General features: G+C 30.4%; 1 long non-coding RNA gene across 2 annotated transcripts; it reads left to right on the top strand.

The window, feature by feature from the left end:
* Positions 1–232: 232 nt before the first annotated feature.
* LOC135961580 (uncharacterized) lies at positions 233–23,595 on the top strand. 2 transcript variants are annotated; one of them, XR_010576608.1, is made up of 5 exons: positions 233–373; positions 3,490–3,621; positions 18,263–18,398; positions 22,437–22,649; positions 23,405–23,595. It is a non-coding gene; the product is annotated as an uncharacterized LOC135961580 (long non-coding RNA). The 2 variants fall into 2 exon arrangements; XR_010576607.1 differs by lacking the exon at positions 233–373 and adding an exon at positions 2,148–2,274.
* The last annotated feature ends 1,468 nt before the right edge of the window (positions 23,596–25,063 follow it).

Genomic DNA, 25,063 nt, shown 5'->3' on the forward strand with positions numbered 1-25,063 from the left:
TGCCTCAAATATTTAAATATATAAAATAATACTATATGGACGAAAAAAGTAAAAAAATTCAAAAATTTTGTTATTTTAAACAAAAGTGTCTCTGTCATGGGACTTTTCTATAGAAAGTGTGTATAGAAAAAAGGGTCTGCGTAAAATAAACTTTTTCTTTAATATCCATTATACTGTCATATTTTTATCAAATGTGTTTTCCTATATTCTATTCAGCTGCCCACTTCAAAAAATAAAAAAGTTTCTGGAGTATTGGATCAGACTTTTAAATAACTTGGCAATAAACAAAAGCTGCCATTTGGAACAATTTCCAAAAAAATATTCAAAGACATACAGTATTGGGAAGTAACTAACCGACACCACCTACTAAAAAGTAAGTTTTCAAAAGTTTTATAATTATTAATTTAAAGAAAAGTGTCTCAAGAAGCCAGAGAATTTTTCTATTGAAAAAGTGTCCCTGTACAAGAGACATTTTTTTAAAAAAAGTGTCTTGTTACCAGAGACTTTTTCTGTTGAAAAAGTGTCTCTGTACCAAGAGACTTTTTGATAGAAAAATATCTCCGAACAAGACACTTTTTCTTTAGCAAAAGTGTCTCTGTAAAAGAGGCTTTTTCTATAGGAAAGTGTTTCGGTACAAGAGACTTTTTCTATTAAAAAAGTGTCTCAGTACAAGAGACTTTTTCTATAGAAAAAGCTTCTCGGTACAAGAGACTTTTTCTAAAGAAAAAGTATCTCGGTACAAGAGACTTTTTCTATAGAAAAAGTGTCTCGGTACAAGAGACTTTTTCTATAGAAAAAGTGTCTCGGTACAAGAGACTTTTTCTATAGAAAAAGTGTCTCGGTACAAGAGACTTTTTCTATAGAAAAAGTGTCTCGGTACAAGAGACTTTTTCTATAGAAAAAGTGTCTCGGTACAAGAGACTTTTTCTATAGAAAAAGTGTCTCGGTACAAGAGACTTTTTCTATAGAAAAAGTGTCTCGGTACAAGAGACTTTTTCTATAGAAAAAGTGTCTCGGTACAAGAGACTTTTTCTATAGAAAAAGTGTCTCGGTACAAGAGACTTTTTCTATAGAAAAAGTGTCTCGGTACAAGAGACTTTTTCTATAGAAAAAGTGTCTCGGTACAAGAGACTTTTTCTATAGAAAAAGTGTCTCGGTACAAGAGACTTTTTCTATAGAAAAAGTGTCTCGGTACAAGAGACTTTTTCTATAGAAAAAGTGTCTCGGTACAAGAGACTTTTTCTATAGAAAAAGTGTCTCGGTACAAGAGACTTTTTCTATAGAAAAAGTGTCTCGGTACAAGAGACTTTTTCTATATAAAAAAAGTATCTCGGTACAAGAGACTTTTTCTATATAAAAAAAGTATCTCGGTACAAGAGACTTTTCTTTAGAAATTTTTCTTTAGAAAAATGTCTCTGGAAAAGAAACGTTTGCTATAGAAAAATGTCTCTGTACAAGAGACTTTTTCTAAGGAAAAAACTGTCTCTGTATAAAAAAAGTATCTATGAATGTATAAAAGACTTTTGAATTGTACTTGCACAAGAGACTTGATCAATAGAAAATGTTTATTTTACAGATACACTCTATAGAAATTCTATTATAAATTTAAGTCTAAATCATAATTTTGAACTACTAATTTATAAAATTAATTTCTGAAATTTGAAAATCCGAATTTTCCATGCCTGACTTAAATACTAACTTTTGCAAAAGATGTTAGTTGAATTTTGAAACGTTTAACAACACTGTAGATAAAAACGGTACTTTATTTTTTTTGTTAACGAAAAAACAAGCGTCACTATACAATAATCAGTTTAACTAGAAAAGCGTTGCTTGTACAGATTCACATTATTTGGCTAATTTTATTTTAAATTTAAGTAGTGTTGACTGCCTCAAATATTTAAATATATAAAATAATAGTATATGGACGAAAAAGTAAAAATTTTGTTATTTTAAACAAAAGTGTCTCTGTACATGAGACTTTTCTATAAAAAGTGTCTTTATTCAAAAAACAAGATACTATTTCTATAGAAAAAAGGGTCTGTGTAAAAAAAACTTTTTCTTTAATATCCACTATAATGTCATATTATTATCAAATGTGTTTTCCTATATTCTACTCAGCTGCCCACTTCAAAAATCAAAAAGTTTCTGGAGTATTGGATCAGACTTTTAAATAACTTGGCAATAAACAAAAGCTGCCATTTGGAACAATTTCCAAAAAAAAATTCAAAGACATACAGTATTGGGAAGTAACTAACCGACACCACCTACTAAAAAGTAAGTTTTCAAAAGTTTTATAATTATTAATTTAAAGAAAAGTGTCTCTGTACAAGAAGCCAGAGAATTTTTCTATTGAAAAAGTGTCTCTGTACAAGAGACTTTTTCTATTGAAAAAGTATCTATTTTTAGAGACTATTTTTATAAAAAAGAAGTGTCTAGTTACCAGAGACTTTTTCTATTGAAAAAGTGTCTCTGTACCAATAGACATTTTTATAGAAAAAGTGTCTCGTTTCCAGAGACTTTTTCTATTGAAAAAGTGTCTCTGTACCAGGAGACTTTTTTATAGAAAAAGTGCCTCTATACAAGAAACTTTTCTATAACAAAAGTGTCTCTGTACAAGAGGCTTTTTCTATAGAAAAGTGTTTCGGTACAAGATACTTTTTCTATTGAAAAAGTGTCTCTGTACCAAGAGACTTTTATATAGAAAAAGTGTCTAGGTACTAGATACTCTTTCTATAGAAAAAATGTCTCTGTACAAGAGGCTTTGTCTCGGTACCAGACACTTTTTCTATTGCAAAAGTTTTTCGGAACCAAATACTTTTTCTATTGAAGAAGTGTCTCGGTACCAGATATTTTTTCTATTGAAAAATCTCTCGGTACCAGAGACATTTTCTATTGAAAAAGTGTCTCTGTACAAGAGGCTGTTCCTATTGAAAAAGTGTCTCGGTACAAGAGACTTTTTCTATAGAAAAAGTATCCCTGTCAAGAGGCTTATTCTATTGAAAAAGTGTATCGGTACCATCGACTTTTTCTATTGAAAAAGTTTCTCTTTACAAGAGGCTTTTTCTATTGCAAAAGTATTTCGGTACCAGATACTTTTTCTATAGAAAAAGTATCTCGGTACAAGAGGCTTTATCTATTTAAAAAGTGTCTCGGCACCAGAGACTTTTTCTATTTAAAAAGTTTCTCGGTAAAGAGGCTCTTTCTATAGAAAAAGTTTATCGGTACAAGAGGCTTTTTTCAATTGAAAAAGTTTCTCGATACCAGAGACTTTTTATATAGAAAAGTGTCTCGGTACCATATACTTTTTCTATTAAACATGTGTCTCGGTACCAGATACTTTTTCTATTGAAAAGTGTGTCTGTACAAGAGGCTTTTTCTATTGAAAAACTGCATCGGTACCAAGTGGATTTTTTCTTTATGTACTTTTAATATGAATATCCAATAACTTGACATATTTTTGATCTGAAACGTTTTCTATTATCTCCACAGTTGTTCACTTACGAAAAGACAAACATTTTTATTTAATAATCGAGCAGAATATTTTTCGGATTAAATTGCAATAGAGAAAAACTACAATTTGGAATAGTTGGAAAGTTACACACCGCCACCACCCCATAAAAAGTAAGTTTTAAAAAATTTCATTATTTTAACCAAATTAATCTGCACAAACGACTTTTTAAAGAAAAAGTGTATCTGTATAGGAGACTCTTTTTGAATTGCAAGAGTCTCTGTATAAGAGACTTTTTTATAGAAAAAGTTTCTCTGCACATGAGACTTATTTTATAGAAAAATGTATCCGAACAAGAGAAGTTTTCTATAACAAATGTGTCTCCGTACAAGAAACTTTTTCTATAGAAAAGTGTCTCTGTAAAAGAAGACTTTTTTGTAGAAAAAGTGTCCTGTATAAGAGACTTTTTTATAGAAAAATGTCTCCGAGCAAGAGACTTTTCCTATATCAAGAGTACAAGAAGCTTTTTCTATAGAAAAAGTGTCTCGGTACAAGAGACTTTTTCTATAGAAAAAATGTCTCGGTACAAGAGACATTTTCTGTAGAAAAAGTGTTTCGGTACAAGAGACTTTTTCTATAGAAAAAGTGTTTCGGTACAAGAGACTTTTTCTATAGAAAAAGTGTCTCGGTACAAGAGACTTTTTCTATAGAAAAAGTGTCTCGGTACAAGAGACTTTTTCTATAGAAAAAGTGTCTCGGTACAAGAGACTTTTTCTATAGAAAAAGTGTCTCGGTACAAGAGACTTTTTCTATAGAAAAAGTGTCTCGGTACAAGAGACTTTTTCTATAGAAAAAGTGTCTCGGTACAAGAGACTTTTTCTATAGAAAAAGTGTCTCGGTACAAGAGACTTTTTCTATAGAAAAAGTGTCTCGGTACAAGAGACTTTTTCTATAGAAAAAGTGTCTTGGTACAAGAGACTTTTTCTTTAGAAAAAGTGTCTTGGTACAAGAGACTTTTTCTTTAGAAAAAGTGTCTTGGTACAAGAGACTTTTTCTTTAGAAAAAGTGTCTTGGTACAAGAGACTTTTTCTTTAGAAAAAGTGTCTTGGTACAAGAGACTTTTTCTTTAGAAAAAGTGTCTTGGTACAAGAGACTTTTTCTTTAGAAAAAGTGTCTTGGTACAAGAGACTTTTTGTATAGAAAAAGTGTCTCGGCACAAGAGACTTTTTCTATAGAAAAGGTGTCTCGGCACAAGATACTTTTTCTATAGAAAAAGTGTCTCGGCACAAGATACTTTTTCTATAGAAAAAGTGTCGCGGCACAAGATACTTTTTCTATAGAAAAAGTGTCGCGGCACAAGATACTTTTTCTATAGAAAAAGTGTCTCGGCACAAGAGACTTTTTCTATAGAAAAAGTGTCTTGGTACAAGAGACTTTTTCTATAGAAAAAGTGTCTTGGTACAAGAGACTTTTTCTATAGAAAAAGTGTCTCGGCACAAGAGACTTTTTCTATAGAAAAAGTGTCTCGGCACAAGAGACTTTTTCTATAGAAAAAGTGTCTTGGTACAAGAGACTTTTCTATAGAAAAAGTGTCTCGGTACAAGAGACTTTTTCTATAGTAAAAGTGTCTCGGTACAAGAGACTTTTTCTATAGTAAAAGTCGGTACAAGAGACTCTGTATAAGAGACTTTTTTATAGAAAAAGTTTCTCTGCACATGAGACTTATTTTATGGAAAAATGTATCCGAACAAGAGAAGTTTTCTATAACAAATGTGTCTCCGTACAAGAAACTTTTTCTATAGAAAAGTGTCTCTGTAAAAGAAGACTTTTTTGTAGAAAAAGTGTCCTGTATAAAAGACTTTTTTATAGAAAAATGTCTCCGAGCAAGAGACTTTTCCTATATCAAGAGTACAAGAAGCTTTTTCTATAGAAAAAGTGTCTCGGTACAAGAGACTTTTTCTATAGAAAAAGTGTCTTGGTACAAGAGACTTTTTCTATAGAAAAAGTGTCTTGGTACAAGAGACTTTTTCTATAGAAAAAGTGTCTTGGTACAAGAGAAAAAGTGTCTTGGTACAAGAGACTTTTTCTATAGAAAAAGTGTCTTGGTACAAGAGACTTTTTCTATAGAAAAAGTGTCTTGGTACAAGAGACTTTTTCTATAGAAAAAGTGTCTTGGTACAAGAGACTTTTTCTATAGAAAAAGTGTCTTGGTACAAGAGACTTTTTCTATAGAAAAAGTGTCTCGGCACAAGAGACTTTTTCTATAGAAAAAGTGTCTCGGCACAAGAGACTTTTTCTATAGAAAAAGTGTCTCGGCACAAGAGACTTTTTCTATAGAAAAAGTGTCTCGGCACAAGAGACTTTTTCTATAGAAAAAGTGTCTCGGCACAAGAGACTTTTTCTATAGAAAAAGTGTCTCGGCACAAGAGACTTTTTCTATAGAAAAGGTGTCTCGGCACAAGATACTTTTTCTATAGAAAAAGTGTCTCGGTACAAGAGACTTTTTCAATAGAAAAAGTGTCTCGGTACAAGAGACTTTTTCTATAGAAAAAGTGTCTCGGTACAAGAGACTTTTTCTATAGAAAAAGTGTCTCGGTACAAGAGACTTTTTCTATAGAAAAAGTGTCTCGGTACAAGAGACTTTTTCTATAGAAAAAGTGTCTCGGTACAAGAGACTTTTTCTATAGAAAAAGTGTCTCGGTACAAGAGACTTTTTCTATAGAAAAAGTGTCTCGGTACAAGAGACTTTTTCTATAGAAAAAGTTTCTCGGTACAAGAGACTTTTTCTATAGAAAAAGTTTCTCGGTACAAGAGACTTTTTCTATAGAAAAAGTTTCTCGGTACAAGAGACTTTTTCTATAGAAAAAGTTTCTCGGTACAAGAGACTTTTTCTATAGAAAAAGTTTCTCGGTACAAGAGACTTTTTCTATAGAAAAAGTTTCTCGGTACAAGAGACTTTTTCTATAGAAAAAGTGTCTCGGTACAAGAGACTTTTTCTATAGAAAAAGTGTCTCGGTACAAGAGAATTTTCTATAGAAAAAGTGTCTCGGTACAAGAGACTTTTTCTATAGAAAAAGTGTCTCGGTACAAGAGACTTTTTCTATAGAAAAAGTGTCTCGGTACAAGAGACTTTTTCTATAGAAAAAGTGTCTCGGTACAAGAGACTTTTTCTATAGAAAAAGTGTCTCGGTACAAGAGACTTTTTCTATAGAAAAAGTGTCTCGGTACAAGAGACTTTTTCTATAGAAAAAGTGTCTCGGTACAAGAGACTTTTTCTATAGAAAAAGTGTCTCGGTACAAGAGACTTTTTCTATAGAAAAAGTGTCTCGGTACAAGAGACTTTTTCTATAGAAAAAGTGTCTCGGTACAAGAGACTTTTTCTATAGAAAAAGTGTCTCGGTACAAGAGACTTTTTCTATAGAAAAAGTGTCTCGGTACAAGAGACTTTTTCTATAGAAAAAGTGTCTCGGTACAAGAGACTTTTTCTATAGAAAAAGTGTCTCGGTACAAGAGACTTTTCTATAGAAAAAGTGTCTCGGTACAAGAGACTTTTTCTATAGAAAAAGTGTCTCGGTACAAGAGACTTTTTCTATAGAAAAAATGTCTCGGTACAAGAGACTTTTTCTGTAGAAAAAGTGTCTCGGTACAAGAGACTTTTTCTATAGAAAAAGTGTCTCGGTACAAGAGACTTTTCTATAGAAAAAGTGTCTCGGTACAAGAGACTTTTTCTATAGTAAAAGTGTCTCGGTACAAGAGACTTTTTCTATAGTAAAAGTCGGTACAAGAGACTTTTTCTATAGAAAAAGTGTCTCGGTACAAGAGACTTTTTCTATAGAAAAAGTGTCTCGGTACAAGAGGATTTTTCTATTGAAAACAAGATACTTTTTCTATAGAAAAATTTTATTGGTACAAGAGACATTTTTATAGAAAAAGTGTCTCTGTACAAGAGACTTTTTTTATAAAAAAAAGTGTCTCTTTACCAGAGACTTTTCTATAGAAAAAGTGGCTCTATACAAGAGACTTGTTTTTATAGAAAAATATCTCCGAACAAGACACTTTTTCTATAGAAAAGTGTTTCGGTACAAGAGACTTTTTTATAGAAAAAGTGTTTAGGTACAAGAGACTTTTTCTATAGAAAAAGTGACTCGGTACAAGAGACTTTTTCTATAGAAAAGTGTCTTGGTACCAGATACTTTTTCAATTGAAAAATTGTTTCGGTAAAGAGGCACTTTCTATAGAAAAAGCTTCTCGGTACCAGATACTTATTCTATTGAAAAAGTGTCTCGGTACCAGATACTTTTTCTATAGAAAAAGTTTATTGGTACAAGAGTCTTTTTCTATTGAAAAAGTGTCTGGTACCAGTTACTTTTTCCATAGAAAAAGTGGCTTTGTGCAAGACGGTTTTTCTATTGAAAAAGTGTCTCGGTACAAGAGGCTTTTTCTATTGATAAAGTGTCTCGGTACAAGAGGATTTTTCTATTGAAAAAGTGTCTCGTTTTTTCTATAGAAAAAGTGTCTTGGTACAAGAGACTTTTTCTATAGAAAAAGTGTCTCGGCACAAGAGACTTTTTCTATAGAAAAAGTGTCTCGGCACAAGAGACTTTTTCTATAGAAAAGGTGTCTCGGCACAAGATACTTTTTCTATAGAAAAAGTGTCTCGGTACAAGAGACTTTTTCAATAGAAAAAGTGTCTCGGTACAAGAGACTTTTTCTATAGAAAAAGTGTCTCGGTACAAGAGACTTTTTCTATAGAAAAAGTGTCTCGGTACAAGAGACTTTTTCTATAGAAAAAGTGTCTCGGTACAAGAGACTTTTTCTATAGAAAAAGTGTCTTGGTACAAGAGACTTTTCTATAGAAAAAGTGTCTCGGTACAAGAGACTTTTTCTATAGTAAAAGTGTCTCGGTACAAGAGACTTTTTCTATAGTAAAAGTCGGTACAAGAGACTCTGTATAAGAGACTTTTTTATAGAAAAAGTTTCTCTGCACATGAGACTTATTTTATGGAAAAATGTATCCGAACAAGAGAAGTTTTCTATAACAAATGTGTCTCCGTACAAGAAACTTTTTCTATAGAAAAGTGTCTCTGTAAAAGAAGACTTTTTTGTAGAAAAAGTGTCCTGTATAAAAGACTTTTTTATAGAAAAATGTCTCCGAGCAAGAGACTTTTCCTATATCAAGAGTACAAGAAGCTTTTTCTATAGAAAAAGTGTCTCGGTACAAGAGACTTTTTCTATAGAAAAAGTGTCTTGGTACAAGAGACTTTTTCTATAGAAAAAGTGTCTTGGTACAAGAGACTTTTTCTATAGAAAAAGTGTCTTGGTACAAGAGAAAAAGTGTCTTGGTACAAGAGACTTTTTCTATAGAAAAAGTGTCTTGGTACAAGAGACTTTTTCTATAGAAAAAGTGTCTTGGTACAAGAGACTTTTTCTATAGAAAAAGTGTCTTGGTACAAGAGACTTTTTCTATAGAAAAAGTGTCTCGGCACAAGAGACTTTTTCTATAGAAAAAGTGTCTCGGCACAAGAGACTTTTTCTATAGAAAAAGTGTCTCGGCACAAGAGACTTTTTCTATAGAAAAAGTGTCTCGGCACAAGAGACTTTTTCTATAGAAAAGGTGTCTCGGCACAAGATACTTTTTCTATAGAAAAAGTGTCTCGGTACAAGAGACTTTTTCAATAGAAAAAGTGTCTCGGTACAAGAGACTTTTTCTATAGAAAAAGTGTCTCGGTACAAGAGACTTTTTCTATAGAAAAAGTGTCTCGGTACAAGAGACTTTTTCTATAGAAAAAGTGTCTCGGTACAAGAGACTTTTTCTATAGAAAAAGTGTCTCGGTACAAGAGACTTTTTCTATAGAAAAAGTGTCTCGGTACAAGAGACTTTTTCTATAGAAAAAGTGTCTCGGTACAAGAGACTTTTTCTATAGAAAAAGTTTCTCGGTACAAGAGACTTTTTCTATAGAAAAAGTTTCTCGGTACAAGAGACTTTTTCTATAGAAAAAGTTTCTCGGTACAAGAGACTTTTTCTATAGAAAAAGTTTCTCGGTACAAGAGACTTTTTCTATAGAAAAAGTTTCTCGGTACAAGAGACTTTTTCTATAGAAAAAGTGTCTCGGTACAAGAGACTTTTTCTATAGAAAAAGTGTCTCGGTACAAGAGAATTTTCTATAGAAAAAGTGTCTCGGTACAAGAGACTTTTTCTATAGAAAAAGTGTCTCGGTACAAGAGACTTTTTCTATAGAAAAAGTGTCTCGGTACAAGAGACTTTTTCTATAGAAAAAGTGTCTCGGTACAAGAGACTTTTTCTATAGAAAAAGTGTCTCGGTACAAGAGACTTTTTCTATAGAAAAAGTGTCTCGGTACAAGAGACTTTTTCTATAGAAAAAGTGTCTCGGTACAAGAGACTTTTTCTATAGAAAAAGTGTCTCGGTACAAGAGACTTTTTCTATAGAAAAAGTGTCTCGGTACAAGAGACTTTTTCTATAGAAAAAGTGTCTCGGTACAAGAGACTTTTTCTATAGAAAAAGTGTCTCGGTACAAGAGACTTTTTCTATAGAAAAAGTGTCTCGGTACAAGAGACTTTTCTATAGAAAAAGTGTCTCGGTACAAGAGACTTTTTCTATAGAAAAAGTGTCTCGGTACAAGAGACTTTTTCTATAGAAAAAGTGTCTCGGTACAAGAGACTTTTTCTATAGAAAAAATGTCTCGGTACAAGAGACTTTTTCTGTAGAAAAAGTGTCTCGGTACAAGAGACTTTTTCTATAGAAAAAGTGTCTCGGTACAAGAGACTTTTCTATAGAAAAAGTGTCTCGGTACAAGAGACTTTTTCTATAGTAAAAGTGTCTCGGTACAAGAGACTTTTTCTATAGTAAAAGTCGGTACAAGAGACTTTTTCTATAGAAAAAGTGTCTCGGTACAAGAGACTTTTTCTATAGAAAAAGTGTCTCGGTACAAGAGGATTTTTCTATTGAAAACAAGATACTTTTTCTATAGAAAAATTTTATTGGTACAAGAGACATTTTTATAGAAAAAGTGTCTCTGTACAAGAGACTTTTTTTATAAAAAAAAGTGTCTCTTTACCAGAGACTTTTCTATAGAAAAAGTGGCTCTATACAAGAGACTTGTTTTTATAGAAAAATATCTCCGAACAAGACACTTTTTCTATAGAAAAGTGTTTCGGTACAAGAGACTTTTTTATAGAAAAAGTGTTTAGGTACAAGAGACTTTTTCTATAGAAAAAGTGACTCGGTACAAGAGACTTTTTCTATAGAAAAGTGTCTTGGTACCAGATACTTTTTCAATTGAAAAATTGTTTCGGTAAAGAGGCACTTTCTATAGAAAAAGCTTCTCGGTACCAGATACTTATTCTATTGAAAAAGTGTCTCGGTACCAGATACTTTTTCTATAGAAAAAGTTTATTGGTACAAGAGTCTTTTTCTATTGAAAAAGTGTCTGGTACCAGTTACTTTTTCCATAGAAAAAGTGGCTTTGTGCAAGACGGTTTTTCTATTGAAAAAGTGTCTCGGTACAAGAGGCTTTTTCTATTGATAAAGTGTCTCGGTACAAGAGGATTTTTCTATTGAAAAAGTGTCTCGGTTTTTCTATAGAAAAAGTGTCTTGGTACAAGAGACTTTTTCTATAGAAAAAGTGTCTCGGCACAAGAGACTTTTTCTATAGAAAAAGTGTCTCGGCACAAGAGACTTTTTCTATAGAAAAGGTGTCTCGGCACAAGATACTTTTTCTATAGAAAAAGTGTCTCGGTACAAGAGACTTTTTCAATAGAAAAAGTGTCTCGGTACAAGAGACTTTTTCTATAGAAAAAGTGTCTCGGTACAAGAGACTTTTTCTATAGAAAAAGTGTCTCGGTACAAGAGACTTTTTCTATAGAAAAAGTGTCTCGGTACAAGAGACTTTTTCTATAGAAAAAGTGTCTCGGTACAAGAGACTTTTCTATAGAAAAAGTGTCTCGGTACAAGAGACTTTTTCTATAGTAAAAGTCGGTACAAGAGACTTTTTCTATAGAAAAAGTGTCTCGGTACAAGAGACTTTTTCTATAGAAAAAGTGTCTCGGTACAAGAGACTTTTTCTATAGAAAAAATGTCTCGGTACAAGAGACTTTTTCTGTAGAAAAAGTGTCTCGGTACAAGAGACTTTTTCTATAGAAAAAGTGTCTCGGTACAAGAGACTTTTCTATAGAAAAAGTGTCTCGGTACAAGAGACTTTTTCTATAGTAAAAGTGTCTCGGTACAAGAGACTTTTTCTATAGTAAAAGTCGGTACAAGAGACTTTTTCTATAGAAAAAGTGTCTCGGTACAAGACACTTTTTCTATAGAAAAAGTGTCTCGGTACAAGAGGATTTTTCTATTGAAAACAAGATACTTTTTCTATAGAAAAATTTTATTGGTACAAGAGACATTTTTATAGAAAAAGTGTCTCTGTACAAGAGACTTTTTTTATAAAAAAAAGTGTCTCTTTACCAGAGACTTTTCTATAGAAAAAGTGGCTCTATACAAGAGACTTGTTTTTATAGAAAAATATCTCCGAACAAGACACTTTTTCTATAGAAAAGTGTTTCGGTACAAGAGACTTTTTTATAGAAAAAGTGTTTAGGTACAAGAGACTTTTTCTATAGAAAAAGTGACTCGGTACAAGAGACTTTTTCTATAGAAAAGTGTCTTGGTACCAGATACTTTTTCAATTGAAAAATTGTTTCGGTAAAGAGGCACTTTCTATAGAAAAAGCTTCTCGGTACCAGATACTTATTCTATTGAAAAAGTGTCTCGGTACCAGATACTTTTTCTATAGAAAAAGTTTATTGGTACAAGAGTCTTTTTCTATTGAAAAAGTGTCTGGTACCAGTTACTTTTTCCATAGAAAAAGTGGCTTTGTGCAAGACGGTTTTTCTATTGAAAAAGTGTCTCGGTACAAGAGGCTTTTTCTATTGATAAAGTGTCTCGGTACAAGAGGATTTTTCTATTGAAAAAGTGTCTCGGTGTCAGATACTTTTGCTATAGAAAACGTGTCTCTACAAGAGGCTTTTTCTATTTTAAAAGTATCTCGGTACCAAGTGACTATTATATAGAAAAAGTGTCTCGGTATAAAAGACTTTTTCTTTAATGTATTTTTAATATTAATATCCATTTTCTTGTCATATTTTTGATCTGAAACGTTTTCTTTAATCTCCACAGTTGTTCACTTACGAAGAGACAAACATTTTTATTTCATAATCGAGCAGAATATTTTTCGGATTAAATTGCAATAGAGAAAAACTACAATTTGGAATAGAGAAAAACTACAATTTGGAATAGTTGGAAAGTTACACACCGCCACCACCCCATAAAAAGTAAGTTTTAAAAAATTTCATTATTTTAACCAAATTAATCTGCACAAACGACTTTTTAAAGAAAAAGTGTATCTGTACAGGAGACTCTTTTTGTATAACAAGAGTCTCTGTATAAGAGACTTTTTTATAGAAAAAGTTTCTCTGCACATGAGACTTATTTTATAGAAAAATGTATCCGAACAAGAGAAGTTTTCTATAACAAATGTGTCTCTGTACAAGAAACTTTTTCTATAGAAAAGACAAGATACTTTTTCTATAGAAAAAGTTTATTGGTACAAGAGACATTTTTATAGAAAAAGTGTCTCTGTACAAGAGACTTTTTTTATAAAAAAAAGTGTCTCTTTACCAGAGACTTTTCTATAGAAAAAGTGGCTCTATACAAGAGACTTGTTTTTATAGAAAAATATCTCCGAACAAGACACTTTTTCTATAGAAAAGTGTTTCGGTACAAGAGACTTTTTTATAGAAAAAGTGTTTAGGTACAAGAGACTTTTTCTATAGAAAAAGTGACTCGGAACAAGAGACTTTTTCTGTAGAAAAGTGTCTTGGTACCAGATACTTTTTCAATTGAAAAATTGTTTCGGTAAAGAGGCACTTTCTATAGAAAAAGCTTCTCGGTACCAGATACTTATTCTATTGAAAAAGTGTCTCGGTACCAGATACTTTTTCTATAGAAAAAGTTTATTGGTACAAGAGTCTTTTTCTATTGAAAAAGTGTCTGGTACCAGTTACTTTTTCCATAGAAAAAGTGGCTTTGTGCAAGACGGTTTTTCTATTGAAAAAGTGTCTCGGTACAAGAGGCTTTTTCTATTGATAAAGTGTCTCGGTACAAGAGGATTTTTCTATTGAAAAAGTGTCTCGGTGTCAGATACTTTTGCTATAGAAAACGTGTCTCTACAAGAGGCTTTTTCTATTTTAAAAGTATCTCGGTACCAAGTGACTATTATATAGAAAAAGTGTCTCGGTATAAAAGACTTTTTCTTTAATGTATTTTTAATATTAATATCCATTTTCTTGTCATATTTTTGATCTGAAACGTTTTCTTTAATCTCCACAGTTGTTCACTTACGAAGAGACAAACATTTTTATTTCATAATCGAGCAGAATATTTTTCGGATTAAATTGCAATAGAGAAAAACTACAATTTGGAATAGAGAAAAACTACAATTTGGAATAGTTGGAAAGTTACACACCGCCACCACCCCATAAAAAGTAAGTTTTAAAAAATTTCATTATTTTAACCAAATTAATCTGCACAAACGACTTTTTAAAGAAAAAGTGTATCTGTACAGGAGACTCTTTTTGTATAACAAGAGTCTCTGTATAAGAGACTTTTTTATAGAAAAAGTTTCTCTGTACATGAGACTTATTTTATAGAAAAATGTATCCGAACAAGAGAAGTTTTCTATAACCAATGTGTCTCTGTACAAGAAACTTTTTCTATAGAAAAGTGTCTCTGTAAAAGAAGACTTTTTTTGTAGAAAAAGTGTCCTGTATAAGAGACTTTTCCTATATCAAGAGTACAAGAAGCTTTTTCTATAGAAAAAGTGTCTCGGTACAAGAGACTTTTTCTATAGAAAAAATGTCTCGGTACAAGAGACTTTTTCTGTAGAAAAAGTGTTTCGGTACAAGAGACTCTTTCTATAGAAAAAGTGTCTCGGTACACGAGACTCTTTCTATAGAAAAAGTGTATCGGTACAAGAGACTTTTTCTATAGAAAAAGTGTTTCGGTACAAGAGACTTTTTCTATAGAAAAAGTGTCTCGGTACAAGAGACTTTTTCTATAGAAAAAGTGTCTCGGTACAAGAGACTTTTTCTATAGAAAAAGTGTCTCGGTACAAGAGACTTTTTCTATAGAAAAAGTGTCTCGGTACAAGAGACTTTTTCTATAGAAAAAGTGTCTCGGTACAAGAGACTTTTTCTATAGAAAAAGTGTCTCGGTACAAGAGACTTTTTCTATAGAAAAAGTGTCTCGGTACAAGAGACTTTTTCTATAGAAAAAGTGTCTCGGTACAAGAGACTTTTTCTATAGAAAAAGTGTCTCGGTACAAGAGACTTTTTCTATAGAAAAAGTGTCTCGGTACAAGAGACTTTTTCTATAGAAAAAGTGTCTCGGTACAAGAGACTTTTTCTATAGAAAAAGTGTCTCGGTACAAGAGACTTTTTCTATAGAAAAAGTGTCTCGGTACAAGAGACTTTTTCTATAGAAAAAGTGTCTCGGTACAAGAGACTTTTTCTATAGAAAAAGTGTCTCGGTACAAGAGACTTTTTCTATAGAAAAAGTGTCTCGGTACAAGAGACTTTTTCTATAGAAAAAGTGTCTCGGTACAAGAGACTTTTTCTATAGAAAAAGTGTCTCGGTACAAGAGACTTTTTCTATATAAAAAAAGTATCTCGGTACAAGAGACTTTTTCTATATAAAAAAAAGTATCTCGGTACAAGAGACTTTTTCTATATAAAAAAAGTATCTCGGTACAAGAGACTTTTTCTATATAAAAAAAGTATCTCGGTACAAGAGACTTTTTCTATATAAAAAAAGTATCTCGGTACAAGAGACTTTTCTTTAGAAATTTTTCTTTAGAAAAATGTCTCTGGAAAAGAAACGTTTGCTATAGAAAAATGTCTCTGTACAAGAGACTTTTTCTAAGGAAAAAACTGTCTCTGTATAAAAAAAGTATCTATGAATGTATAAAAGACTTTTGAATTGTACTTGCACAAGAGACTTGATCAATAGAAAATGTTTATTTTACAGATACACTCTATAGAAATTCTATTATAAATTTAAGTCTAAATCATAATTTTGAACTACTAATTTATAAAATTAATTTCTGAAATTTCAAAATCCGAATTTTCCATGCCTGACTTAAATACTAACTTTTGCAAAAGATGTTAGTTGAATTTTGAAACGTTTAACAACACTGTAGATAAAAACGGTACTTTATTTTTTTGGTTAACGAAAAAACAAGCGTCACTATACAATAATCAGTTTAACTAGAAAAGCGTTGCTTGTACAGATTCACATTATTTGGCTAATTTTATTTTAAATTTAAGTAGTGTTGACTGCCTCAAATATTTAAATATATAAAATAATAGTATATGGACGAAAAAGTAAAAATTTTGTTATTTTAAACAAAAGTGTCTCTGTACATGAGACTTTTCTATAAAAAGTGTCTTTATTCAAAAAACAAGATACTATTTCTATAGAAAAAAGGGTCTGTGTAAAATAAACTTTTTCTTTAATATCCACTATAATGTCATATTATTATCAAATGTGTTTTCCTATATTCTACTCAGCTGCCCACTTCAAAAGATCAAAAAGTTTCTGGAGTATTGGATCAGACTTTTAAATAACTTGGCAATAAACAAAAGCTGCCATTTGGAACAATTTCCAAAAAAATATTCAAAGACATACAGTATTGGGAAGTAACTAACCGACACCACCTACTAAAAAGTAAGTTTTAAAAAGTTTTATAATTATTAATTTAAAGAAAAGTGTCTCTGTACAAGAAGCCAGAGAATTTTTCTATTGAAAAAGTGTCCCTGTACAAGAGACATTTTTTTAAAAAAAGTGTCTTGTTACCAGAGACTTTTTCTGTTGAAAAAGTGTCTCTGTACCAAGAGACTTTTTGATAGAAAAATATCTCCGAACAAGACACTTTTTCTTTAGCAAAAGTGTCTCTGTAAAAGAGGCTTTTTCTATAGGAAAGTGTTTCGGTACAAGAGACTTTTTCTATTAAAAAAGTGTCTCAGTACAAGAGACTTTTTCTATAGAAAAAGCTTCTCGGTACAAGAGACTTTTTCTAAAGAAAAAGTATCTCGGTACAAGAGACTTTTTCTTTAGAAAAATGTCTCTGGAAAAGAAACGTTTGCTATAGAAAAATGTCTCTGTACAAGAGACTTTTTCTAAGGAAAAAACTGTCTCTGTATAAAAAAAGTATCTATGAATGTATAAAAGACTTTTGAATTGTACTTGCACAAGAGACTTGATCAATAGAAAATGTTTATTTTACAGATACACTCTATAGAAATTCTATTATAAATTTAAGTCTAAATCATAATTTTGAACTACTAATTTATAAAATTAATTTCTGAAATTTCAAAATCCGAATTTTCCATGCCTGACTTAAATACTAACTTTTGCAAAAGATGTTAGTTGAATTTTGAAACGTTTAACAACACTGTAGATAAAAACGGTACTTTATTTTTTTTGTTAACGAAAAAACAAGCGTCACTATACAAGAATCAGTTTAACTAGAAAAGCGTTGCTTGTACAGATTCACATTATTTGGCTAATTTTATTTTAAATTTAAGTAGTGTTGACTGCCTCAAATATTTAAATATATAAAATAATAGTATATGGACGAAAAAGTAAAAATTTTGTTATTTTAAACAAAAGTGTCTCTGTACATGAGACTTTTCTATAAAAAGTGTCTTTATTCAAAAAACAAGATACTATTTCTATAGAAAAAAGGGTCTGTGTAAAATAAACTTTTTCTTTAATATCCACTATAATGTCATATTATTATCAAATGTGTTTTCCTATATTCTACTCAGCTGCCCACTTCAAAAATCAAAAAGTTTCTGGAGTATTGGATCAGACTTTTAAATAACTTGGCAATAAACAAAAGCTGCCATTTGGAACAATTTCCAAAAAAATATTCAAAGACATACAGTATTGGGAAGTAACTAACCGACACCACCTACTAAAAAGTAAGTTTTCAAAAGTTTTATAATTATTAATTTATTTTTATTTTTATAAAAAAGAAGTGTCTAGTTACCAGAGACTTTTTCTATTGAAAAAGTGTCTCTGTACCAATAGACATTTTTATAGAAAAAGTGTCTCGTTTCCAGAGACTTTTTCTATTGAAAAAGTGTCTCTGTACCAGGAGACTTTTTTATAGAAAAAGTGCCTCTATAGAAGAAACTTTTCTATAACAAAAGTGTCTCTGTACAAGAGGCTTTTTCTATAGAAAAGTGTTTCGGTACAAGAGTCTTTTTCTATTGAAAAAGTGTCTCTGTACCAAGAGACTTTTATATAGAAAAAGTGTCTAGGTACTAGATACTCTTTCTATAGAAAAAATGTCTCTGTACAAGAGGCTTTTTCTATAGAAAAGGTGTCTCGGTACCAGATACTTTTTCTATTGCAAAAGTTTTTCGGAACCAAAAATTTCTGAAATATGGTTAGAAATTTCTGAAAAACAATTAGAAAATTCTGAAATATAATTGAAAATTTCTCAAATATAATTAGATATTTCTGAAAAATAATTAGAATTTTCTGAAATATAATTTAAAATTTCTGAAATGTAATTAGAATTTTCTGAAATATAACTAGAAATTTTTGAAATACAATTGGAATTGCTGTAGACTGAAGACTAGAATATTTATCTAAACCTAAAAATAGATTTTTAACAAAATGTATTTTACATTATATAACATTTATTTTTTTTATTTTAAAATTTACGATATATTTTTAGATGTTTTCATTAGTAAAATTTGACAATGACAAGCTTTCAATTGTGAATTCAAAAAATGTGGATAAAATAATTAAAGGGACATGCGTCGTAAAATACAATGGTGGAAAATATGCGGCGCTACTTGTTGCTCAAAATGGTATGTACAGACTTTTAATGTTTTTTTATGTTAAGGCATGTATAATGCAAATAATTTATATGTATGATATACTTAAGTACTATATATGTATAAGTTACTCTATCCACAATCACATGGCAAACATGAAACATCAGATACTAAATCTATAATTGCAAAACGTAATTTAAATAGCCATATTATCTTTATTTTATTTAGATGAAAAATCATACCTCCTAGATTTAAAAATAAAAAAGGAAAGTATTTCAAAACCTATACTCCAATCAAAAATCAAACATGAAGGAGTACAACCGTCCCATAATATTTCGACATCTTCCAATTTGAATTCATCTCCATCGCCAAAAAATACTTCTCCGAAAAACGATAATTTAAAATGTAAAGTAAATGACAAATTAACTCTTGTGTTGGAACACAATAAAAATATGTACCCTTCCGAGACATTAAATATTGTAACGGAAGTATGCCGCGATAAAAAGTCTTTAGATGAATTCAACGCCATTCAAACGCCTCAAAAAGAAAATTTTACACCACCTGTATATATTTCGCCAAAAAATTCTAATTTAAAATTATGCAAAAATAATAACAAAGTAGTACTTTTATTTGACCGAAATGAAAATTTTTTTAAGTCCGATTCATTAAATATCGATGAAAATCAAAATTCTTCGGAGACATTCAATGCGAAAAATGAACTATCTTCAAAAAAAGCTTCTGTAACACTTAACATAGTAATGTCGCCTACAAAATCTACGAATTTAAATCAAACTAATGGCCCTAAGTCACCGGAAAAATATAAATTAGAATTAGACAAAAACGAAGTATCCATTTCATCTGATAACGATCAAAATACCTCTGAAAAAACAAAGTCCCCAACTGAAACACCCCATAAATTAACGTCTAATGAAAGTTTAATAATGCGTTTTTCAACTGTTAACAAATATAATAGTACCAGCTTATTTGACATCACATTAAAATCGGAAAGTTCTGATTCAAATTCCATTTTCAACAAAGAAATATGCACCACATCTGACCACGATTTAAATACCTCTACAGATATATTTAAAGCAAATACAAATTCTTCTACTGAATTCTCCACCCATAAAGTAACTCCTAAAGAAAGTTTTGTAATGTCTCTTGATTCTACTGCTCACAGCTTATCTGACATAACATTAATACCGGAATGTTCTTCTTACTCAAGTTCCATTTGCAACATGGAAACATGTACCATATCTGATCACGACCCAAATACCTCTGAAACGTCTCATAAAGAAACTCACGAAGAAAGCTTTATATTTAATCTGGATAAAACTACTAACAAACATAATAGCACCAGCTTATCTGACATACCGTTAAAACTTAAATGTTCTTACTCAAGTTCTATTTTAAATAAGGAAATATGTAATACATCTGACCACGACTTCAATGTCACCGCAAATACAAAGTCTTCTACTGAAACGTCTCATGAAAAATCTTTATTAACACCCAATGAAAGTTTTTTAATGCCTGTTGATCCAATAGTTAACAAACATAAAAGTACCAGTTTATCTGACACCACATCAAAACCAGAAAGTTCTGCTTACACAAGTTCAATTTATATTGAAGAGAGTTCATTTTCAGAATATTTACCAGAAACTTCAACCGATGTAAGTAAAGAGCCATTAAAGAACTGTAAAAACATTTCAGAGAATAATACATCTGTAGATGTAATTGATATGCCCATAAATGCAGAAAAAGTCGAAGTTCCACATTCTACAAATAGGTCTAAAAAACGTTTTTGTATATTTTGTAAAACGTTACAGTCAAAAATTAGTAGACATATATTTTTGAGGCATAAGGATGAAAAAGAAGTCAAAAAAGCTTCAATATTACCAAAAAAAAGTATGGAACGTTTAAAAATAATTAATGAATTAAGAAAAAAAGGTGATTTTTTACATAACACATCCTCGAATTTCAACAGCGGAATTTTAATTGTTAGTCGGCAACAACAGCGTAATATCAAAAATAAAGCTGATGATTATGTCTGCTGCACAAATTGTAAGGCTTATTTTTCTAAGAGAACGCTTCGAATTCACACTAAAAAATGCCTCCCCAATAAAAACAAACGCACAAATTTTATTGAAAGTCGAAGGTCAACGCAGTATATGCATTCGGTAGCCAATAAGGTTTTAAAATTAAAAATTTTTCCTGTTTTGCGCGATGATACAATATCAAGGTCTGTGCGGTATGACGAACTCATTTTAAAATTTGGTAACAAACTGACCGAGAAATATTCATCCGAGCATCAGCATGACATGATACGTGCAAACTTAAGATTACTTGGACGTTTTAAAATCGAGTTAAAACAATTAGATCCGGATATAAATGAGCTAAAAGATATTTTTAAGCCACATTTATTTGATAAATGTGTTAAAGCCCTACGAACAGTGGCTCAATGGGATGAAGATTTAATGTGGTTCAAAACGCCCGCCGTAGCTCAAAACCTAACATCCTTGATAAAAAAATGTGGCAAAAAACAACGAGCTGAGTTTATTAAAGAAGAACGTGAAGACCTGAAAATTGATTTAGAGAATTTTCTTTTGCTTTGGGAAGAAGAAATTCCAACATTGATAAATAAAAAAGCGGTAGAAGACCAAAATAACAAAAGACGAGACAAGAAAGTTGTGTTACCTTCGAGAGAAGATATTAAAAAACTACATACTTATTTAAAAGAACATATTATGAATGCTATGGAAACTCTTATGAATGGGTTTAGAATGTCAAGTTGGATGCAATTAGTTCAGACTACTTTAATTTTTATTCAAATATTTAATCGCAGAAGAGCTGGAGAAATCGAAAGATTAACTATAGATAATTTTGGAAACAAAGAAAAAATTACTGATAACATTGATAAAGACAGTTTAAAAAACTTATCACAAGATTCAATAAAATTCGCAAAGCAGTTTGTAAGAATAACACTAAGGGGAAAACTTGGTAGAACCGTCAGTGTTTTATTATGCCCGATGTGTGTAAAAGCTATTGAACTTATTATAAACTTTAGAGGTGAGGCTGGAATAGCTGATGGAAATAAATACATTTTCTGCAAACCATCCAGTTCAACGTTATCAAAAAAGTATCACAGAGCTTGCCCTTTATTAGCAAAATTTTCTGAAGAATGCGGTGCAAAAATTCCTGAAAGCCTTAGGGGTACTACACTACGTAAGCATATAGCTACATATACCTCATTACTTAATGTTGAAGAGGCATCGGTCGATAGGCTGGCGAATTTTATGGGTCACCACAAAGATATACATAAAACAATATACCGAATGTCCGTTCCAGTGGCAGAAATTACTTGTGTATCCAAACTCTTAATGGCAGCTGTAGGCGATGAAGATGAAATGGAAGATGAATATGGGGATGATGAAAACGTTGAGGAGGAGGAGGAAGAGGGTGAAGTTGTAGTTAACGATAGTATAGATAAAGATAATTCGGAAATTTCGTTATTATAACAAAAACATAAGTATTTTATTCAATTAGAAATGAAAACAATTTCAATACTACAAAATTTACTTTTACGCCATTATTTGTACAATTAGAAATTTCTGAAATTGAATTATAACATTTTCACTTGTATTTCAAAAGTTTCTAATTGTATTTCAGAAATCTATATCTAATTCATTTGTATTTCAAAAATTTCCAATAACATTTCAAATATTTCGAAATATAATAGAAATTTTAAAATGTTTGTAGATTTTAATAGTATTTCAGAAGATTTTAATTTAAATTCCAAATTACCAATTATATTAACGAAATTTTACTTAAAATTCTAGTATAGGTAAATTTTTGAAGTATGTACGTTAACACAAATAAATATTATATAAGAACAACATGTCTGTTCTGTAAATCGAATCGGTTTCAAAACTAAGAATTCGATTTTAAACAACCAATTTACTAGGATTCGGTTTACAGAACAGACCGGATAATTTAAAATCTTTTAATTTTATTATATTGTATTAATTTTGGCAATGAAGAGTACATCCGATATATATATTTTTTCTTAATTAGCATCACCTTTCGGCAAAACCAAAAGAACCAGGTGGAACTCGGAGGAAAAAGATGCAATATATTCAATATTTGGAGATTTAAAAGATTTAGAAAGACTACCAAATCTTAAGGAATGCTTAAAAGCCATTCAGACATCGTCAGCACTTAAGAATAGAACGCCACAACAAATAAAAACTTGGATAGACAATCAAAGGCGGTACAAAATGGACTAACGTAAGTTTAATGTCCCTATTACGGTTATCAACTCGACGTAGTTTTGTTGAAATTGAAACAACTTAAATTTTTTTGGTATTAGGGATTACAACTAATTCCAGTTCAAATTGTATTTCTGTTCCGTAAATTCATTCGAAATCGATTATAAATAAATTAAACAATTTAGAAATTTACGCTTTTCATTTCTTTCCTAATAATTTATACAAAACAAGTGTTGTAATTTTTTGACAAAAATTTGTAATAATCTAAATATTGTTAGATGTAATCAAGTAGATTTAATAGTTTCGGCTTTTGAACCAACCAATTAATATATTTGGGACCTTGAATTTTTAAAGAAACTATTTTTTTTATTTTTATTTCTTTTTTTGGCAAAAATATAAAAATTAAATATAGCAATTACTTTGTACAAAAAACAGCAAGAAATAATAATTGATTTTGATAAAATAACTAAAAATCAAGAGATGGATAGTAATTTCTGACAAAAATAAAAATCCGAAATTAATTTTTTTTTTAATTTTTAATACAATAATCATAACAGTTACGATCCCTGGTTGTAATAGTGACATGAAAGCAATAAATTGACATTTCGCTGTGGGCTATTATGAACAAAGTTAATATTTCTGGGAGGGGAAGACATTGTTCTATATAATCTAATAATCCAATACAGCTTTTGAAAATTTTAAAACAAAATAAAACATAAATTTATACACATGTATTTATTAAGTTAACTAATTTATCTTTTATTATATTTTCAGTTACAATTAAAGTGTATTTTCGCAGAAATTCTACGATGACTGGCGATATTTTTGAAGGAAAACTAAATTCCTATATGATTTGTCTAGTGTACCATGGATCCTAATCGCTATATTTGTCGAAATTTAATACAAAATTTATATAACAAAAATATAAAAGAATAAAGTGTGAACACTTTTATAGAAAATGTAAATTTATACGATGTTTCAGTTTTTGTGGTTTTAGGAATTTTTTTTAAAGAAAATTTATAAAGAATCACTCGAATAGAGAGTTTTCCGTTATTTTTAATAAATTTTCTAAAAGTATCATTTGAAGAACAAAAGGTATCAAAACTGCCTTTTTATAAATTATCATTTAATTAGGATTTAGATAAATTATCATTTAGTTTAGTTAGTTTAATGTTTCTATGTTCAAAATTACAGATAATCCAAAAAATTTCCTTATAGATTTTCATCACTACCCTACATGTTAAATGTATATTAAGGACCCTGTTAAATATTATAAAAATTCAAAATGAAAAAAAACCTAAAAGTTCCCACATTTAGATTCTAATTCAGTATTAAAAATGACAAAATGAGTTTGCTACTCAATTAATGTTATATGTTTTGATTCCATATTATGGAAAATTCAAAAATTATCATTTGAGGAACAAAAAAGTATATACAAATTTTTAAATTTTATTAAATTAAAGACCCCAAAGCTCTTTCTTAACCATTACGATGAGAAAATAGTCCCAATAATATTTCAGACATATTTTTCACCTTTAGTAGCATTTTCTTTTAATGGATTTTATTATTTTAAAGGCTAATATTTGTTGGAATAATAATTTTCTTGAAAAATACAAATATAAAAAGATAGTGATCCGTAAGAGGCAAATTTTCGATTTCCTATAATAGGATATATTCCAATAACTTTTGAGTTGACATTCTGAAGTGTTCAAAATTTTTAATCTAAATCAATCGAACTCAATTTAAATGAAAAAATGTTTAATCCTAATATCCTAATATATATTATAAATTTGTCTGTAAGTCTGTTTGTTTGTTAGCCAACAACGCCTAAACGGCTGGACCAATTTTCTTGGAATATAGATAGATTTGGAATATAGATAGATCTTTTATCTGAGCAGGTTTTAGGCTATAAATCTTTTTAAAGTTTGGACCGGAAGGACCGGATAATGGGAATAATGGGAGAAAAAACGGGCAAAAATAGTACTTAAATAGTAAAGGTTGTATTTTGTGTGTTATAAAGCTAAACTTATTATGAGATAGCTTGGTTAAGTTTTGAAAATACATATTGGAGGTTTTTCGTTCCCAAAGTTGTACCAAAACGGGATAAAAAGGGGGAAAGGGACTAAAAAACGGGCAAAATATGTACCTTTATACTTATAACTGTTTCTCTTAGTTATTGGAATATACATAAATCTTTTATCTGCGTATGTTATAGGCAATACGTTTTTCCCAAAATTTGGATCAAAAGGGGATAAAATATTGATAGTGGGAGAAAAAAATTGGCGAATTAGTACTTTTTTGCGTTAATACTATATTTTGTCTGTTCTAAATCTGAACTTATTACGATTTAGCTTAGTTAAGTTTCCAAAATATATATTTGATGTGCACTGTTTTCAAAGTTGTACCAAAAGGGGACAAAAATGGGGGAAGTAC

This window comes from Calliphora vicina, chromosome 5 (assembly GCF_958450345.1).
Source record: "Calliphora vicina chromosome 5, idCalVici1.1, whole genome shotgun sequence".
Lineage (NCBI taxonomy): Eukaryota > Metazoa > Arthropoda > Insecta > Diptera > Calliphoridae > Calliphora > Calliphora vicina.